The following is a 21226-nucleotide window of genomic DNA, read 5'->3' on the forward strand; positions in this document are numbered from 1 at the left end:
TGGCAAAAAAGGACGTCCGCACCCTGGGCTGGACCGGCGCCGCAACCTAAACAGTCAATTTTTCCCGCCAGAAACACATTAATATAAAAGAGATAAAAATAATACTGCGCACACAGGGACGCCCACGTTCTGCCATAGCAGAAAGGCAAAAATGTCAGATAATTAAATTATTTTGTTGTAATTTTTACTTTTCTTGTCCGGTCAATTTGTTTTAGTGGGAAATGATAGTGTTGCATTTTTAGTGCATTCTCTAATACTATTGTAACACCTGAAAGTCATTTTTAAAGTGGCGTTTTTATATTTTGACTTCATAGTTAGGCCTCTTTCACACACTCCGTCCGTCGGATGGAGTCCGTTTATCTCAGTCGGGGATCGATCCGCTGATCCCCTGCTGAGCAGGAGGATGACAGCTGTGTCTCTGCGCTGTGTGCGGAGACACAGCTGTCAGTTCCCCATGCATCTCTATGGGGGAATCGGATGGGAACGGGCCGTCGGTTCGTTCTCATCCGATCCCATCCGATCCGATCCGCTGGACAGATGTAAAATAGGGTTTCCATCCGTCCAGATTTGACGGATCGGATCGGATTTCAGCAGACATGTCTCCGCTGACATCCGATGCCCCATAGGGATGTATGGGGGGACCGTTGAGATCCGCCAAAAAAAACGGACAGGCGGATCTGAACGGTCCGCCTGTGTGAAAGAGCCCTTAGTCAGGTTGAAAAAAGACACAAGTCCATCTGGCTTGACCAATAAAAAACAAATAAAAAAAAAACAGTAATGAAAACCCAACCATACAATCCCATATACACAATCCTATACCCGCAGTTGATCCAGAGGAAGGCAGAAAACCCCAGCAAAGCATGATCCAATTTGCTCCAGCACAGGGGGAAAAACGTCCTTCTTGATCCCCCGGGAGGCAATCAGATATTCCCTGGATCAACTTTACCTATAAATATTTATACTTCCTTGCTGTTCCATATTTTGAAAATAATACATCACGTACCTATCTCTTACCTGCTGCCCCTAGCAATCATCTGAACACTGGGCAGATATAAAATAAACAAATAAATACAGAGGGGTTAATTTACTAAAGGCAAATAGGCTGTGCACTTTGCAAGTGCAGTTGCTCCAGAGCTTAGTAAATGAGGTAAGGATTTTCTTTGCAAAGAGTACCCAATCACGTGCAAGGAAAAATAAAAAAAAAAACAGGATTTTTTGCTTACACATGATTAGATGATGGAAGTCAGCAGAGTTTATGCTCTTTTACTAAGCTCTGGAGCAACTGCCCTTGCATGTGCACAGTCTATTTGCCTTTAGTAAATCAACACCAAAGATTCACTTTGCAAAGAATACCCAATCGTGTGCAGGGAAAATAAAAAAAAAAAACGGCATTTTTGCTTGCATATGATTGGATGATGGAAGTCAGCAGAGCTTCTGCTCATTTACTAAGTTCTAGAGCAACTGCACTTTGCAAAGTGCACAGCCTATTCAGCTTTAGTAAACAGTGCCGGGACAAGGGGGGGGGGGGCGCCTTGACCCTAACCCAAAAGGAAGGGGGGCGCATTTTGGCATCCTTGCCCTGGGCACTGGATGATGCCCAGGGCAAGGATGCCAAAATGCGCCCCACTTTCCTTGGGGTTAGGGTCAAGGCTCCCCCCCCCCCCAATCCCTGCAATAAATAATTGCGCCCAGGGCAACCGTCCCTCCTGCCCAACCCTTTTCCCGGCCCTGTTAGTCAATCGATCCTTGTGCATAGTCTATTCAGCTTTAGTAAATCAATCCTTGTGCACTTTGCAAAGTGCAGTTGCCCTCTGCAAGTGCAGTTACTCCAAAGCTTAGTAAATTAGGTAAAGCTTCACTTTGCAAAGAATACCCAATCACATGCAAGGAAAAAAAAAACAGCATTTTTGCTTGCACATGATTGGATGATGGAAGTCGGCATAAGCTCTGCTGATTTCCATCACCCAATCATGTGCAAGAAAAAATGCATTTCATTTTTTTTTTTAATTTTTTTTTTCCTTGCATGTGATTGGGTATTCTTTGCAAAAAAAATCCTTACCTCATTCATTTACTAAGCTTTGGAGCAACTGCACTTTGTAAAGTGCGCAGACTATTCAGCTTTAGTAAATCAACCCCACTGTATTTATTTGTGTCTTTCATATCTGGCTAGTGTTCGGATGATTGCTAGGGGGAGCAGTTAAAGAGGAAGTAAAACCTGGAATTTTTTTTTATTTTTGGTTACCTGCAAAGTAAATGCATAATGTGCTAGAATGCAACGCATACTAGCACATTATGTGACATTTACCTGCAAACGCAGCCCGCATCATCCCCGCTGGAGGCTGCAACCCTCTTCTCCCACCTTTCTTCTGGGTCTGCGGACTCCGGCTGTGCTACTGGCTGGAGCCACAGGACGTCACTCCCGCGCATGCACGTGGTAGCCACCGGTCACGGCACAGGGCTCTGAAGAAACGGCACGGGCCCCATGGGGATTTTTTATTGGCCTGAATTTATGAAGAAATTTTATTTTTTTATTTTTTTATTGGATGTGTTTTATAGCAGAAAGTAAAAAATATTGTTTTTATTGTTTTTTTTTCACAATTGTCATATTTTTTTGTTTATAGCACAAAAAATAAAAAACTCAGCGATGATCAAATACCACCAAAAGAAAGCTCTATTTGTGGGACAAATAAGATAAAAATTTCATTTCCGTACAGCATTGCATAACCGCGCAATTGTCTGTTAAAGTAACGCAGTGCCGTATAGCAAAAACTAGCCTGGTTATGTAGAGGGGAAAATCTTTCATAGGTCATGTGATTAATGGATACATTGTAAAAAATGTATATATATATATATATCCATTCTGTGTTTATGTGATACAAAAATAGTAGATCTGTTTTGAATGCTTTTTATAACCTGTGTCATTCTAACTTTTCTATAGGAAGATATATAAATTTGGCATGTATTAGACCCATGTGCAGCCAAATAGATTCATCCCACTTAGATCATGCAGCGCACTCCTTGGTGAGCGAGGAGTAATATCACAAACAATTTGGAAATTTCAGTTTGGCTTGCATAACTTGATATAACTCAGTTTGCGTAAGAACGAGGATTCAGAAGGATTAAAGTAGATACACGGAAGGACAATATTTTTAAAGTAGAACCAGTATTATATCTATTTTTTTATGTTAAGTGCATGCAGTGGCGTAACAATAGTCATAGTAACCAATTCAGATGCTATGGGGCCTGGGTATGGAAAGGTGCCCTATTATGGGCGTTGTTGGCTGTTGAGGCAATAAAAACAGAGAAAAACTGTGTGTGTGTGTGTTTGAAGAGAACACAAATCTATCATTGTATTTTTAAGGATTGCAGAGGTTGCTGTTGAAAATTATGCTGTACCCCCTGTTGTGACACTGACTCTGTACCCCCTGTGACCCTGACTCTGTACCCCCTGTAACACTGGCCCTGTGCCCACTGTGACACTGACCCTGTCCCCTCTGTAACACTGACCCTGTACCCCTGTAACACTGACACTATACCCTCCCCCTTGGACCCTGACCTTGTACTCCCTGTTAGGGATGATCGAATGGTTCGGGTCGACCATCGGTTCAACCCGAACATTGGCTGTTCGAGGTTCGGCCGAATTCCAAACTTTTTGCTGAAAAAGTTTGGAATTTGGCAACCAGAACCGACCAAAATGCAATGGTTCAGGAAATGGGCTTTAAAAGCCCGTGATTGGATCAGTAAAAACCAATTGAGGGGGCAGGAGAATGCTAGGAATGTGATTGGAGTGACTTGGGGGTCCATAGGCCAATCATTAGTGAATATGCCCCCCAGTATATAAGATAGCCCCCGCCAAATTCCTAGCATTGTTATACAGGGACATGGAAGAGAGTGGAAGCAGTTCTGTGACTTTTGCTACAAAGTGTCATTTAGCCATTTTTAGTGTGAGAAAAGGGATATCTAGTGTAGTTGGGGTGCTATTTTCCACTATAGTTAGCTTTAATTATTCAGTTTCTGTAGGGAAAATGTTAAGTGTAAGGGGACCGTAGTGTAGTGTAGTGTAGGGTTAACTGACTGTGACTGCTATGGCAGGGTGACAAAACCCTTCCATAGCAGAAAAGATCGTTTCTCTTGTGTCACATTCAGTGCACTAATATGGCTTCGCCCCTGTCAGCATTCTTTTTGCTGCAGGCGTTGATAGTGCTTTTTTGAGGACATGTTTGGAGTCAGGCATGACATCTGAACATGTGTATAGGGGTATATATACACACACATGTATCTATATATACACCTGCACATATATATAGGTGTGAAAGGAGCAGAACACTATACTTGCGCTAATGAAATAATTAACACTAATATGGCTCCGCTCCTAACACACCTATATATGTGTAAGTGTAAAATACATATAAGTGTGTGTGTATATATATACCCCTATACAGAAGTTCAGATGTTTTGCCTGCCTCCAAAGAACCCAAAAAAACGCCTGCAAGAACAAACCTGGGCATTTTTTTTTTGGCGCTGGCATTTTTTTGGGTTCTTTGGAGGCAGGCAAAACATCTGAACTTCTGTATAGGGGTATATATATATATACACACACACTTATATGTATTTTACACTTATACATATATAGGTGTAATAGGAGCGGAGCCATATTAGTGTTAATTATTTCATTAGCTCAAGTATAGTGTTCTGCTACTTTCACACCTATATATGTGTATGGGTATATATACATATAAGTATGTGTGTATATATACCCCTACACAGAAGTTCTGATGTTATGCCTGCCTCCAATAACCCCCAAAAAATGCCCAAAAAAACCACCTGCTACTAAACCGGCAAGGTGTGAAAATAGCGAAGCCATATCCCTGTTCTATAAGTGACCTAATAAAAACGATCTTTTTTTATGGTTCTGGACATGCTACCGAGCTGAAACTTCACAGGTGCACCTTTTAGACCCCCCAGACACTAAATCTCTTTTTTTTTTTTATTTCAGTAATTGTCTCTCTATCAAAAATGACAATTTTTAAGAACTTTTTTTGTGTGATTAATAGTCCCTGGGGCATGACCCAGAACCCTAGGCACCTTTTAGGGGCATTTATTGGGTTTTAGGGCTTCAAAATGGTGTTTTTTGATTACCGAAGTTCAGGTCCCATTGATTTCAATGGGGTTCTGAAATCCGGGCCGAACTTTCGGGAAGTTCGGATGTTCTGGCCGAACCGAACTTTTGAAAAGTTCGATCATCCCTACTCCCTGTGACACTGACCATGTACCCCCCATGACACTGTCCCCATACTCACTGTGACTCTGCCCTGTACCCCCTTTAACCCTGACCCTGCACCCCCTGTGACATTAACCCTTTACTGACCATGACACTGACCCTGTGACCCTAACTCTGTCTCCACTGTACCCCCTTTGACCCTGATCCTGTACCCCCTGTTACCCTGACACTGTACCACCTGTGACACTGACTCTGTACCCCCTGTGACCCTGACTCTGTACCCCCTGTAACACTGGCCCTGTGCCCACTGTGACACTGATCCTGTCCCCCCTGTAACACTGACACTGTACCCACTTGGACCCTGACTCTATACTCCCTGTGACACTGACCTTGTATCCCCCATGACACTGTCCCCATACCCACTGTGACTCTGGCCTGTACCCCCTTTAACCCTGGCCCTGTACTCCCTGTGACATTAACCCCTTACCCACTGTGACACTGACCCTGTAACCCCTGTGACCCTATCTCTGTCTCCCCTGTGACCCTGTACCCCCTTTGACCCTGATCCTGTACCTCCTGTGACCCTGAATCTGTACCCCCTGTGACACTGACCCTGTATCTCCTGTGATCCTGACCCTGTACCCTCTGTGACTCTGACTCTGTTTCCCCTGTGGCTCTGTATCCCTTTTGACCCTGATCCTGTAGCTCCTGTGACTCTGACACTGTTCTCCCCGACACTGACCCTGTACCCCTTTGATACTGACCCTGTACCCCGTTTGACTTTGACCCTGTACCCCCTTTGACACTGACCCTGTACTCCCCAACACTGACCCTGTACCCCTTTTGACACTGACCCTGTACTCCCCGATACTGACCCTGTACCCCTTTGACACTGACCCTGTAGCCCCTTTGACTTTGACCCTGTACCCCCTTTGACACTGACCCTATACCCCCTTTGACACTGACCCTGTACCCCTTTTGACACTGAACCTGTACTTCCCAACACTGACCCCGTACCCCTTTGGCACTGACCCTGTACTCGACAACAATGACCCTGTACCCTCTTTGACACTGACCGTGTACCCCCTTTGACACTGACCATGTACTCCCCAACACTGACCCTGTACCCCCTTTAACACTGACCCTGTACTCTCCAACACTGACCCTATACCCCTTTTGACACTGACCCTGTACTCCCCGACACTGACCCTGTACCCCTTTGACACTGACCCTGTAGCCCCTTTGACTTTGACCCTGTACCCCCTTTGACACTGACCATATACCCCCTTTGACACTGACCCTGTACCCCTTTTGACACTGAACCTGTACTTCCCAACACTGACCCCGTACCCCTTTGGCACTGACCCTGTACTCGACAACAATGACCCTGTACCCTCTTTGACACTGACCGTGTACCCCCTTTGACACTGACCATGTACTCCCCAACACTGACCCTGTACCCCCTTTAACACTGACCCTGTACTCTCCAACACTGACCCTATACCCCTTTTGACACTGACCCTGTACTCTCCAACACTGACCTTATACCCCCTTTGACACTGACCCTGTACTTGACAACACTGACCCTGTACCCCCTTTGACACTGACTCTGTACCCCCTTTCACACTGACCCTGTACTCCCCAACACTGACCCTGTACCCTTATTGACACTGACCCTGTATCCCTTTTGACACTGACCCTGCATCCCTTTTGACACTGACCCTGTATCCCTTTTGACACTGACCCTGTACTCCCTGTGACCCTGACTCTGCACCCCTGTGACATTTCCAATTCGGGAGGAGCTGACATCAGATGCAGAGGAGGAGACTTCAGAATGGTTGTCACTATTTGTAGATCACCATTTGTAGGCTGTGCAGTAAGGAAAATTTATTTAGCTGATTTATCATCCTGGCCAGCACTGAAATTAACTCCATATGCATAACGCAATCTTCCTTAGGTTGTAAAAAAAAAAATGATAACTGTTTGCAGTTCAGCAGAAAGCTTCATTCTGATTACAGGGACACAAACAAGGGAACAAAACCTTGACCTGATAAATGGCCGCAAACTGTTCAGCCACACTCAGAACTTTTAGTATTACAGGATCCTACAGCTGCACCTTCAGTATTGTGGTGTACCTCATTTAAGTGCAATTATGGATGTTATATTGGCGAGAAAGAACAGAAATTACAGAAAAGAAGGAATCTTCATAAAATAAAATAAATGATTACTGCTCTCCATTTCTTACAACCAAACCACTGTACAGTTGGGGTGCAGCAGGGACATAAATTATGTCCATGGATATGGGTGTTTATGGGCGTCCGCAGGTAGGGGCAAGGGAGGGGCAAATGCCCCCCCCCCCCGGTATCTCAACTTCCCCTTTTAAGTGGTTGTTAAGCCACTTCATACCATCCTGTCTGGTCTGTTTAATAATCTTGTGTGCCTGTGTATGTGTTTTACAAAAAAAAATCAGTTCTTTACCAATTTTCAGAGGGCCGACGCCGCTCACGTGACCCGACGGCTCTCTCCTCTCCTCGTCTGACAGCTGCCTGCAGCAGGCGGGGCCGAGGATTCCTCACTGATGTTAGTCGGGAGGGGAGAAGAAAGGGGAGGGGGAGAGGAGGAGAGAGGCGGCGGGTCACGTGATTGGCGAGTGGCGCTCTGAAAACCTGTAAAGAATGGCTTATTTTTATAAAACACAGACACAGGGGCACACGGCATGACGGAGGCATGTAAACTGACCACAGTGTCAGGGCTCAGCTGCCATGGTATACCGTGGTCAGTTTGCAGAAGGGAGGACATAACCAAGCAGGATCAGCCAGGTATTTTAGGTGATAGAAGGGGCCAAATTACACAGCAAAGCACTGTGCTGTATAACATGCTTTAAGGGAACAGGATCTGTGTGGTTTTTTTTTAGGTTAACAATTGCTTTAAAAATAAATGCCGCTGTTTGCTCTTTAAAATAAATACTCAAAATAAGTATAATGACATTGTTGAAAAGGGGCGGAGCATGGGTGACCTTAACCACTTGCCGACTGCCGCACGACTATTTACGTCAGCAGTCAGCCCCTCACAGGCAGAGCGACGTAGGGCTACGTCGCTAGCCTGTAAGGGTTTTGGGAGCGAGCGCACGCCGCCGGATGCGCGCTCCCGCTCCAGCTCGGTCACGGACCCCCCCCCCGCGCGTGTGCCCGGCGGACCCGTTGTCCGCCGGGCACACGCGATCGTCCGTGATAGCGGGAGAAAGGCAGGCGGCTAGTGTAAACAAAGCCGCCTGTCAGTTCTCCCTGTGTAAGAATGGTGATCAAAACGGTTCTACTATGTAGGACCATTGATCACTGTTCTTACACAACAAGCCACAGCCAATCACAGTTAGAAACACGCCCCTAGGACACACTTAACCCCTCCCTCTCCAATACAGTTAACTCCTTCACTGCCAGTGTCATTTTTACAGTAACAGTGCATATGTATAGCACTGATTACTGTAGTAATGTCACTGGTAACCCCAAAAGTGTCAAAAATGTCAGTCAAGGGTCCGATATGTCCGCCCCAATGTCGCAGTCCTGCAAAAAAAATCGCAGATCGCCGCCATTACGCGTTAAAAAAAAAACAACAAAAATGACAAAAATCTTTCCCTTTGTTAGTTAACGCAATAACTTTTGCGCAAACCAATCAAAATACGCTTTTTGCGATTTGGTATATGGTAAAAAAAAAAAATTGGCCTAAAATGTTAAAAAAATTTGATTTTTACTTTTTTTTTGGGGGGGTGGGGGAATTTCATATAAAAAATGTGAACAATATTGTTATTTTAGCAAAATTGACGCTCTTTTTTTGTTTATAGCGCTTGATCAAAAAAATCGCACAGGTGATCAAATACCACCAAAAGAAAGCTCTGTTTGTGGGAAAAAAAGGACGCCAAATTCGTTTAGATACAGCGTTGCACGACCGCGCAATTGTCCGTTAAAGTCACGCAGTGCCGAATCGCAAAATACCCCCTGGTCAGGAAGGGGGTAAAATCTTCCGGGGCTTAAGTGGTTAAAAATAAATACTCAAAATAAGAATAATGATATTGTTGAAAAGGGGCGGAGCATGGGTGACCTTAAAATATTGCCCCCCCCCCCCTGAAAAAAGTTTTGCGGATGCCCATGTGGGTGTTCATAATAAAATTTGGTGGCTTGAGCTGGGAATCTTAGACCTTCTGGGTCACAATCTTAAATATGAGGTGTTCCAAGAAGCCCAGCTCAGAGGATTTTACATAGGGGGGTGGCCTGGCATACGCTACCTATTTCAGGATAAATGGAAAATAGACTGAATGCTCTCCCAGATTGCGGTACCCTGGGTGCCTATATAGCATAATAAGTGCCACATCCTATTACAAGACTAGACAAATAATATGGAAAGAAGCATGGACTTTGAAGGCACTGAGTACATAGGTGCCTTCAAAGTCCATGCTTCTTTCTATATTTTTTGTCTATTTCAGGATAAAATCCAATCATAATGGATAGAGTTGAGCGGACAGCTGGATGTCCGTGTTCGGCGGGTTCGGCCGAACTTGAAAAAAAAGGCCCGGTCCGTGACCCAGACTTTTTCCGAACTTTACCCCGACACCGAACCCCATTGAAGTCAAAGGGGACCCGAACTTTTAGGCACTAAAATGGCTCTAAAAAACCAATGGAAAGGGCTAGGGTGCTGCAAATGGCAGCAACATGTAGTTAAGAGCATGGCAAGTGCTCTTAAAAAAAATTCCCCTTTAAATTTGTAATTTTTAAATAGCAGATTAGAACTGCACACTGTAGTAAAATATAGCTGAACGCTGCACACAACAGACTGATAAAAATATATTTTTTTCTCCCTCCTCCTCCTCCTCCTCCTCCTCAGTGGGCTCAAGTGAGGGCAAAAAGATCGTTCACTGCACCACCCCCCCCCACACAGCAAAATCGATGTAGATTGCTAACGGACGATTGTTCTGTCCTGTGTCTCCTAATCTCTCCCTGCCTACTCTCTCCAGCCTGTCCCTCAAATATCTTTCCCTGCCTACACTCCGACCTGTCCCTGCATTCTTTTCGGGCACAAAGTTGTTTTTCCCTGTCTGTCCCTAATCAGCAGCAGCCAGCACCGTTGTGTGTGCTCTCTCCCTACACTAGAGCAGACTGACGCACCGCGCTGTGTCTCTAGCTTATAAAGACCTGGGTCACATGCTTCAGCTGGCTAATCACAGCCATGCCATTAGTAGAGATGTATAGAACTGTTCGCCGGCGAACAGTTCCCGGCGAACTTAGCATGTTCGCGTTCGCCGCTGCCGGCGAACATATGCGATGTTCGGTCCGCCCCCCATAAGACATCATTGAGGCAAACTTTGACCCTGAACTTTACAGTCAGCAGACACATTTCCAGCCAATCAGCGTACCTCCCTTCCACACCCTCCCACCTCCTATAAATAAGCAAGGGCAGCATCCATCTTAGATCATTCTGAAGCAGTGTGTGTAGTGAGAGTAGGGAGAGCTGCTGCTGCTGCTGCTGCTGTTAAGCTAGGGACAGTTAGTCAGTGTTCCTGGTCTTGCAGTGTTCTTGGTCCACTACTGCTGTAATATCAGCACCCCAAAAAGCCCTTCTAAGGGCTGGTATTTGTGGGTTTTTTTTTATATATATATATATATATATATATATATATATATATATATATACCTAGCGTCCCCAAAAGCCCTTTTAAGGGCTGGTAATTGAGTTGTTTCTTCATATATATATATATATCTATATCTATCTAGTGTCCCCAAAAGCCCTTTTAAGGGCTGGTAATTGAGGATTTTTTTATTTATATATATACATATATATATATATATAGTGTCCCCAAAAGCCCTTTTAAGGGCTGGTAAGGTAATAGATTTTTTTCTTTATATATATATATATATCTATTGTACACTGCAGTTGCCTGCCCGCTGTGTGTGAGAGGCCACAGACCTACCACAGACTGTACTGTGTGCACACCACACTCATTTCGGGTGGCACAGGCACAGTACCTGGCATTTTAAAAAATATTTTTTTTTCCTCTGTCATAATTGCAGTGAGTGCTGTGTCAGGTCCACAGAGTGCACTGTACCCACTGCAGTGCACTGCCCACCACTGATATATATACGTTGGCACAGCATCTTGTTGCAATAAATTGAAAAAAAAAATATTTTTTATTATTGCAGTTGCCTGGGCTGCCAGTGACTGTCAGGTCCACAGAGTGTACTGTGCCCACTGCAGTGCCACTGTGTGCCCACCCACCACTGATATATAAGGTGGCACAGCAGCTTGCAAAGTAAAAAAAAAATATATATTTTTTTAAATTGCAGTTGCCTGGGTGCCAGTGACTGCTGTCAGGTCCACAGAGAGTGTACTGTGCCACTGCCCACCCACCACTGATATATAAGGTGGCACAGCAGCTTGCAAAGTAAAAAAAATATATATATTTTTTTAAATTGCAGTTGCCTGGGTGCCAGTGACTGCTGTCAGGTCCACAGAGAGTGTACTGTGCCACTGCCCACCCACCACTGATATATAAGGTGGCACAGCAGCTTGCAAAGTAAAAAAAAATATATTTTTTTTTAAATTGCAGTTGCCTGGGTGCCAGTGACTGCTGTCAGGTCCACAGAGAGTGTACTGTGCCACTGCCCACCCACCACTGATATATAAGGTGGCACAGCAGCTTGCAAAGTAAAAAAAAATATATATTTTTTTAAATTGCAGTTGCCTGGGTGCCAGTGACTGCTGTCAGGTCCACAGAGAGTGTACTGTGCCACTGCCCACCCACCACTGATATATAAGGTGGCACAGCAGCTTGCAAAGTAAAAAAAATATATATTTTTTTAAATTGCAGTTGCCTGGGTGCCAGTGACTGCTGTCAGGTCCACAGAGAGTGTACTGTGCCACTGCCCACCCACCACTGATATATAAAGTGGCACAGCAGCTTGCAAAGTAAAAAAATATATATATATTTTTTAAATTGCAGTTGCCTGGGTGCCAGTGACTGCTGTCAGGTCCACAGAGAGTGTACTGTGCCACTGCCCACCCACCACTGATATATAAGGTGGCACAGCAGCTTGCAAAGTAAAAAAAATATATATTTTTTAAAATTGCAGTTGCCTGGGTGCCAGTGACTGCTGTCAGGTCCACAGAGAGTGTACTGTGCCACTGCCCACCCACCACTGATATATAAAGTGGCACAGCAGCTTGCAAAGTAAAAAAATATATATATATTTTTTAAATTGCAGTTGCCTGGGTGCCAGTGACTGCTGTCAGGTCCACAGAGAGTGTACTGTGCCACTGCCCACCCACCACTGATATATATGCCTGCAAGAGAAAAAGCCAGCCGCAGAGAAGCCGTATTCCTGAAAATATAAGAAAAATGCTGTTTTTTAGGGGTTCTGGACATGCTACAGAGCTGAAACTTGACAGGTACACTTTTTAGACCCCCCAGACACTAAATACAAAAAATGACATGCCTGCCTAAAAAAATGCCCGCTAAATGCCTGCAAGAAAAAAAGCCAGACGCAGAGAAGCCGTATTCCTGAAAATATAAGAAAAATGCTGTTTTTTAGGGGTTCTGGACATGCTACAGAGCTGAAACTTGACAGGTACACTTTTTAGACCCCCCAGACACTAAATACAAAAAATTACATGCCTGCCTAAAAAAATGCCCGCTAAATGCCTGCAAGAGAAAAAGCCAGCCGCAGAGAAGCCGTATTCCTGAAAATATAAGAAAAATGCTGTTTTTTAGGGGTTCTGGACATGCTACAGAGCTGAAACTTGACAGGTACACTTTTTAGACCCCCCAGACACTAAATACAAAAAATTACATGCCTGCCTAAAAAAATGCCCGCTAAATGCCTGCAAGAGAAAAAGCCAGCCGCAGAGAAGCCATATTCCTGAAAATATAAGAAAAATGCTGCTTTTTAGGGGTTCTGGACATGCTACAGAGCTGAAACTTGACAGGTACACTTTTTAGACCCCCCAGACACTAAATACAAAAAATTACATGCCTGCCTAAAAATATGCCCGCTAAATGCCTGCAAGAAAAAAGCCAGCCGCAGAGAAGCCGTATTCCTGAAAATATAAGAAAAATGCTGTTTTTTAGGGGTTCTGGACATGCTACAGAGCTGAAACTTGACAGGTACACTTTTTAGACCCCCCAGACAGTAAATACAAAAAATTACATGCCTGCCTAAAAAAATGCCCGCTAAATGCCTGCAAGAAAAAAAGCCAGCCGCAGAGAAGCCGTATTCCTGAAAATATAAGAAAAATGCTGTTTTTTAGGGGTTCTGGACATGCTACAGAGCTGAAACTTGACAGGTACACTTTTTAGACCCCCCAGACACTAAATACAAAAAATTACATGCCTGCCTAAAAAAATGCCCGCTAAATGCCTGCAAGAAAAAAAGCCAGCCGCAGAGAAGCCGTATTCCTGAAAATATAAGAAAAATGCTGTTTTTTAGGGGTTCTGGACATGCTACAGAGCTGAAACTTGACAGGTACACTTTTTAGACCCCCCAGACACTAAATACAAAAAATTACATGCCTGCCTAAAAAAATGCCCGCTAAATGCCTGCAAGAGAAAAAGCCAGCCGCAGAGAAGCCGTATTCCTGAAAATATAAGAAAAATGCTGTTTTTTAGGGGTTCTGGACATGCTACAGAGCTGAAACTTGACAGGTACACTTTTTAGACCCCCCAGACACTAAATACAAAAAATTACATGCCTGCCTAAAAAAATGCCCGCTAAATGCCTGCAAGAGAAAAAGCCAGCCGCAGAGAAGCCGTATTCCTGAAAATATAAGAAAAATGCTGTTTTTTAGGGGTTCTGGACATGCTACAGAGCTGAAACTTCACAGGTACACCTTTTAGACCCCCCAGATGCTAAATCCAAAGAAATTTTTTATTTTTATTTTTTTTTAATTTTTCCAATAATTGGCTCTCTATCAAAAAATTATAATTTTTAAGAACTTTTTTTTGCGTGATCCCTCTCCGGCATGCCACAGTCCAGGTGTTAGTCCCCTTGAAACAACTTTTCCATCACTATTGTGGCCAGAAAGAGTCCCTGTGTGTTTTAAAATTCGCCTGCCTATTGAAGTCTATGGCGGTTCGCCCGGTTCGCCGGTTCGCGAACATTTGCCGATGTTCGCGTTCGCCGTTCGCGAACGGCGAATTTTAGGTTCGCGACATCACTAGCCATTAGTAGGCATGGCTGTGATGGCTTCTATGGCACACCAGTTAAACGCTTGTTGATTGGCTGTTGAAAGCCCGCCATTAAAACCGCGCCATTACATACAGGAAATAAAATTACCGAACACGGATTTTAAACCTGAACATACAGTAAAGTTTTCGGGTCCGTGTCCGGGTAACAAAAATCCAATTAATAATCGAATCGAATAATACAGTCCGTGTTCGCTCAACACTAATCATGGTCAGTCAGATTCTGTCTCCAGAGAGTGAATTTCTATTTCTACATTTTTGATCCTGACCTTGAGTAAATCCTTAAACCCAGCTGGGGAGCCATATTCCTTCATCTCAGCCTTGGTGAATGTAGGAGATAAGACTGAGCAGATTATATATACACTTTCCTTGTCATCACCGTATTGTTGCTAATTTTATTAAATATTTGGCAAAGAAAAGACATCATTCCAACAGAGAAAGAGGAATGTGACGTTCTATGAGAGCCAAGGAAGCCGTCCTCTCCATCTGCAAATGAACCGCGACCGTCGGCAAACGCCAAACCGTCCGGAGGTGAAAGCTGGGGAACCGGTTATGACATCGAACACCAAGACAAAGCGTACACTTGAATCTTTACACAGCGAGGGCACTCATAGAATAAAGCAGGTCAGCAGGAGAACGCTGTCACCACCGCGATACAATCCAGCACTAGATTTTTTACTGAGGATAATCATAGAAGTTACATGACTTGGATCTAAAAAAAACAATTCTTAGTCTGTGTCGCATAACATAATATAAATGAATAATAATAATATTAATAATAATAAAAAAAAAAAATTTGTGTGCTCCGAGAACGCATTTTATTCACTTCTGGATCGGAAGGATTTGCCCCCTTAATGATCAGGCCATTTTTTGACCATTCGGCACTGCGTTACTTTAACAGACAATTGCACAGGTTGTGCGACGCTGTACCAAATTAAAATTGATGTCAAGAAGAGCTTTTTTTGGTCACCTGTGCAACTTTTATTTTTTGTGCTATAAACAAAAAAAGAGCGACAATTCTGAAAAAAAAAAAATAATAATAATTTTCACTTTCTGCTATATAACATTCCAAAAAAAAAAAAAAAAAAAATGTAAGAATCAAAATGTTTTAACATTTTAGGCCAATTTGTTGTCTGCTACATATTTTTGGTAAAAAAAAAAAAAATCACAATAAGTGTATTTTCATTCGTTTGTGCAAAAGTTATTGCGTCTACTAACTACGGGAAAGATTTATGTAATTTTTTTATTGTTTTTTTTTTTTTTACTAGTAATGGTGGCAATCTGCGATTTTTTGTGGGACTGCGACATTGCGGCGGACAGATCGGGCCCCTAACGGACATTTTTACACTTTTGGGGGGACAAGTGACATTACTACAGTAATCAGTGCTAAAAATATGCACTGTTATTGTAATAATGACACTGGCAGGGAAGGGGTTAACACTGTGGGTGATCAAGGGGTCAAATGTGAGCCTAGGGGAGTGATTCTAACTGTATAGGGGCAGGGCTTATGGAATGACCACAGAGACCTGTGATCCTATATAGAAGGATCACAGGAGCTCTCTGATCATTCCAGAGAGAAGAACGGTCAGCTGTGTTTACAACAGCCGACCGTCCTTCTCTCTCAGCGGGGAGCGATCGTGGGTGGCAGGCGGCAATCGGAGCCACGGGTCCCGTGCATTGGAGTCCCCGCTGACGAGTGGGGCGGGAGCGCGCCGCCGGCGGCGCGTGCTCGCCCCCCTAGCTGCAGTCGCGCGACCGACGTAGACCTACGTCGGTTCGCACAGGAGGGGCCGCCTGCCGCAGTAAAACTTAGGCAAGCGGTCCAAAAGCGGTTAAAGTGTATGTAAATCCTAACAATGAAATACTCATACACAGTGAATATACCGCTCAGGCAATGGGTAGTGGATTAACCCACGCAGGTGCACATCCAGGCTCGCCACCAGAGATACAGCCGACAAAAGAAAAAATGGTGGCACACTTCAACAGGGTCAAATTGAGAAGATGTCTTCATTGGTCAATGCCAGACAAAGAATGACAGAAAGGTTGACGCGTTTCACACAAGCAATTCGTGTTTAATCATAACGTTATTATGAATTGCTCGTGTGAAATGTGCCAACCTTTCTGTGATTCTTTGTCTGGCATTGACCAATAAAGACGTCTTTACCATTTGTTTTTATTTATGTATTATAATATACTGTACCTGTATTTCTTTATCTCTCTCTCCCACTCTCTCTCTCTATATATATATATTTATATATTTCTATCTATCTATCTATCTATCTATCTATCTATCTATCTATCTATCTATCTATCTATCTATCTATCTATCTATCTATCTATCTATCTATCTATCTATCTATCTATCTATCTATCTATCTATCTATCTATCTATCTATCTATATCTATATATAGATATATATATCTATATATATATATACACGTTTGGATGCACAAAAGGGGAATGCTAGTGAATTTTTGTAATGTACACACTTATATAAATGCATTGCAGGTGATTTCTCAGTCCTGCCATAAAAAAAAATATACAACTTTATTTAAATAATGTCATTTATTTATTTATATTGCAAAAAGGGAAAAAATGCATTAATAATGAATTTATTATACTATGTACAGTATATAATATAAGTATACATATTATTTCTTAATATAATATAAATAATATTTATTTTAATGATTTTTATTTAAATGTAATACATTTAAATGAAAGGCTAACTTTAAATTTGTTTAAACTTTTTAGGTGTAGTATATTTCTTTTAAATGTATTTATTTATATGAAAAAAATGCTAAAAAAATAATGCATTATACATGTATTTATTTAAATATGTATAAAAATAATATAATTGTACATATTAATAAAAGGTTTTATTTAAATGTAAGTATTTGAATGAAAGGCTAACTTTAAATTGTTTAAACTTTTTAAGTGGAGTATATTTTTTTAAATGTATTTATTTATTTAAAAAAACTGCTAAAAAATAATGCATTGTAATGCAATATGTATACAAATAATATAATTATATAATTATACACATTAATAATAATATAAATAATATTTATTTAAATGTAATGAATGCCTTTGATGGAAATGGTAATTTAAATTGTCAAACTTTTTAGGTAGAGTTTTTTTTTTTTTCTGTATTAAACAATGTACCCAAATAAAATCAATACAGGTAAGGAAAACCAAGCCTTGCCTACCTAATCCAAAGCTAAATAGAAGGTAATTTTGGATAATTTCACCTTTGCTGCGCATTCCTTTCTCCTGTCCCTACTGGAAAATTGTACAGAAACATAGGCTAAACAGGCATGTTTTTCCTGGCCAATGAAAGGCATATTCTATGCGTCAGGGCTATTGACAGGAGTGTCATGGAAAAGTGAAAAGAGCAATTTTCTTGGGAGTCAGTGCATTACACCACGGACCAAAACGTTATTTTGACTCCCTATACGGCGTCTGCCTTTCCTGGTAACTCTGATGGGATTCTAGGAGGCTGGAAGGCTGGGTGTAAGGGCGTACTTCCTGTTATTTTTTCCAGGGGAATGTAAGAGGCAATAAATATTAAATGAATGCCGCATTTAACCGATAGGGCCCAGCAAGGAGGCATCAGTAATGTGAACTGACGGCGCTGAACAGATAGCCCCTCAATGCTAAACCACCTTCTCATTGAGGCAGGTTACAGCGAACACATCAAGGCTAGATGCATTCGATAGCGCACGTCGCAGTGGCAGAGCCAAAAAAAAAAAAAAAAGAGTAAATAAGTAAAGACAACTGTTGGAAAATTTTTACTGCATATAAATGAAGGCCAATATTATGAGAGGAAAATGAAAACTGAACACAGGAAATGCTGTTCTCGCAAAAACAATTTATTTGCTTCTGAGAAAATTAGCAATTTGAGGCGAGTTGGTGTTAACGTATGAATGGAGGGAGTAAAAGTCCTGGAAAGACTCGACTGATAATATTGTCCCATAGAATTGGGAAAAATGCTAAAGAAAAAAAATGTTGGCCAATTGTTGGTTTTATCTTTTTATCCAACTAAATTTAATATTGATAATTGAGAATATCACAGTTGTACCACGCAGATCAGCCTTTCTCAGTCTTTTGAACTTGGAGGAACCTAGGTAATAACTTTTAGGTCTCAAGGAACCCCTGCTAATAATTATTATACAGCTCACAGTATATTAGCCTGGTGGTCAATGGGAAGAATCTCTTTTATATTGGTGGTCAGTGGGAAGAATGCCCCTTACATAGGTGGTCAGCGGAAAGGATGCTACTTATATTGGAGATCATTGGGAAAAATGCTCCTTACCTCCAATATCAGAGGGAAGAATGTCCCTTACATTGGTGGTCATTTGGATAAATGTTCCTAATATTAAATATTAGTGGGAAGAATGCCCCAGTATCTTTATTTACAGCAGGCGGCTGGCTTTCATATAAAAGTGGTCCCAGTGGCAGATTTACCACGGGATCACTTTTATAGGCAGCGGTAGAAGTGCCCCCTCCTGCCACTTACCAGTAGTCTCAGAGCTTTCCAGAGCCGTCGGTAAACCCGAAGCCGATCTGATCCATTGCATGCCTGGGCAGGAAGCCAAGTGAGGGCAAGATAGCCCCCACTCTGCTCTATGCCCTTGGAGGACTGCAGCGACATCTGACGTCACTTCCACTTCACTGGCTTAAAGGAATTTTTTTTTTTCTTAAAATAAAAGTTACTCTTTTTTTTTTTTTTTTTCTTTTAAAGGTAAATTAGATTTGGGGTCTTTTTGACTCCAGATCTCTAAAGAAAGAGGACCTGTCATGCTTATTTCTATTACAAGGGATTTTTACATTCCTTGTAATAGGAATAAAAGTGATCCACAAAAAAAAATAATAATAAAGGAATAGGGTAAAAGTAAAAAATAAAAAGTAAAATAAATAAGAAAAAAAAAATGAAAGCTCCCGATCCCTCCGAGCTCGCATGCAGGAGCAAACACATATGTATGTCGTACCCACATATACAGTGCCTTTATTTGTTAAAAAAAGTTTGAAATATCCAATAAATTTTGTTCCACTTCATGATTGTGCCCCACTTGTTGTTGATTCTTCACAAAAAAATTACAGTTTTATATCTTTATGTTTGAAGCCTGAAATGTGGCAAAAGGTTAAAAAGTTCAAGGGGGCCGAATACTTTCGCAAGGCACTGTATAAACGGTGTTCAAACCACACATGTGAGGTATCGCTACAATCATTAGAGTGAGAGCAATATTTCTAGCACTAGACCCACTCTATTAACTCTAAACAGGTAACCTGTAAACATTTTTAAAGCATTGCCTATGTAGATTTTTAAGTACAGTAGTTTGTCGCCATTCCACAAGCATGCGCAATTTTAAAGCATGACATTAGATATCTATTTACTCGGCATAACATCATCGTTCACATTATACAAAAAAAATTGTGCTAATTTTACTGTTTTTTTTTAAATTATTTTAAACTAGATATATAGATAGACATATATATAGATAGATAGATAGATAGATAGATAGATAGATAGATAGATAGATAGATAGATAGATAGATAGATAGATAGATAGATAGATAGATAGATAGATAGATAGATAGATAGATAGATAGATAGATAGATAGATAGATAGATAGATAGATAGATAGATAAAAATAATATTATGGAGTTCTAAGTCATTTTCTAGCAAAAAATGCTTTCACTTGTAAACAACAAATCAAAAAAAAGTCAGACAAAGCCTGGGTCAGCAAGTGGTCGCAATGTATTGTGCAATAAATTTGTGGGAGCAAGCCCGTAGTTTCACTTCTGGCCTATAGAACGCAATCAATAGCCACCAATTTGCTTATAGTGCTAGAGCTTCCATCTAGCCACACCCTTAACAATGTCATTTGATGACGAAACGCGTAGGGAGGAGCTGGAGACGTGTGACGTTACTGCATGCCAATTTTTCTGGTTGGAAACGCTGGATGTTATGCACAGATATGTGAGTTTATACCATCAGAATGGGAGTGATATTATTTTTATTTAATAAACTTATTTGGGATTTCTACACCATGAGGAGTGTTTCTTTTGTCCCTTCATGATATTTATGAAGCCTTGGTGGAGACGTCTGAGAGACGCGGAGACTGGATTACTCTCCAGTGCGTATTTGACCTTTGTTATGAGGGTCTAAAACGGAGGGTCAGAGGCAGTGTGATTGGGTGTTCATGATACGTAGCTGCATTATAGTAGCATTACCTCCTCTGGACACCTTATATGGACTCCTGTGGAAATGAACTATTTATAGTTTTTAGATATTATATTTTAGCGCTGTAATTTTATTCCCTTTAATAAATTTATGGTGGTTACTGGTTGTGAGGGGGGGAAAAAAAACGTGTGAATGGAACATTAAATATAAAAACTATACAGCTGCCATTCCACGATTTAACCGTAAAAAAATGAGCCCATTCATTCAGAAGTGGATCCTCTGTATTTATCATATATCATTTTCTCCGTGTTGTGTCGCGTTGCCTATCAGATGCACGGCGCCACGCAAGAATAAAATAAATAGTGTGCATATGGCTTGACACTGTCTGCGCATGAATCATATACATTGCATATGTAAAGCCGTGCAACGTGAAGTCCTCAAGGTTCTGCCAAGAGCAACCGCAAGGTATACAGTCTCCCAGCAAGGGCACACCGTATCCAGGATGGGTTGAACATGGGGAAACAGAGCCTGGAACCTGGTTTCCTTTTATATTTTATTTAGATTAGTCTCCGCACAGCGGGGTGGTTTCT

Source organism: Pelophylax lessonae, assembly GCF_965119305.1.
Source record: "Pelophylax lessonae genome assembly, chromosome: 11".
NCBI classification, from domain to species: domain Eukaryota; kingdom Metazoa; phylum Chordata; class Amphibia; order Anura; family Ranidae; genus Pelophylax; species Pelophylax lessonae.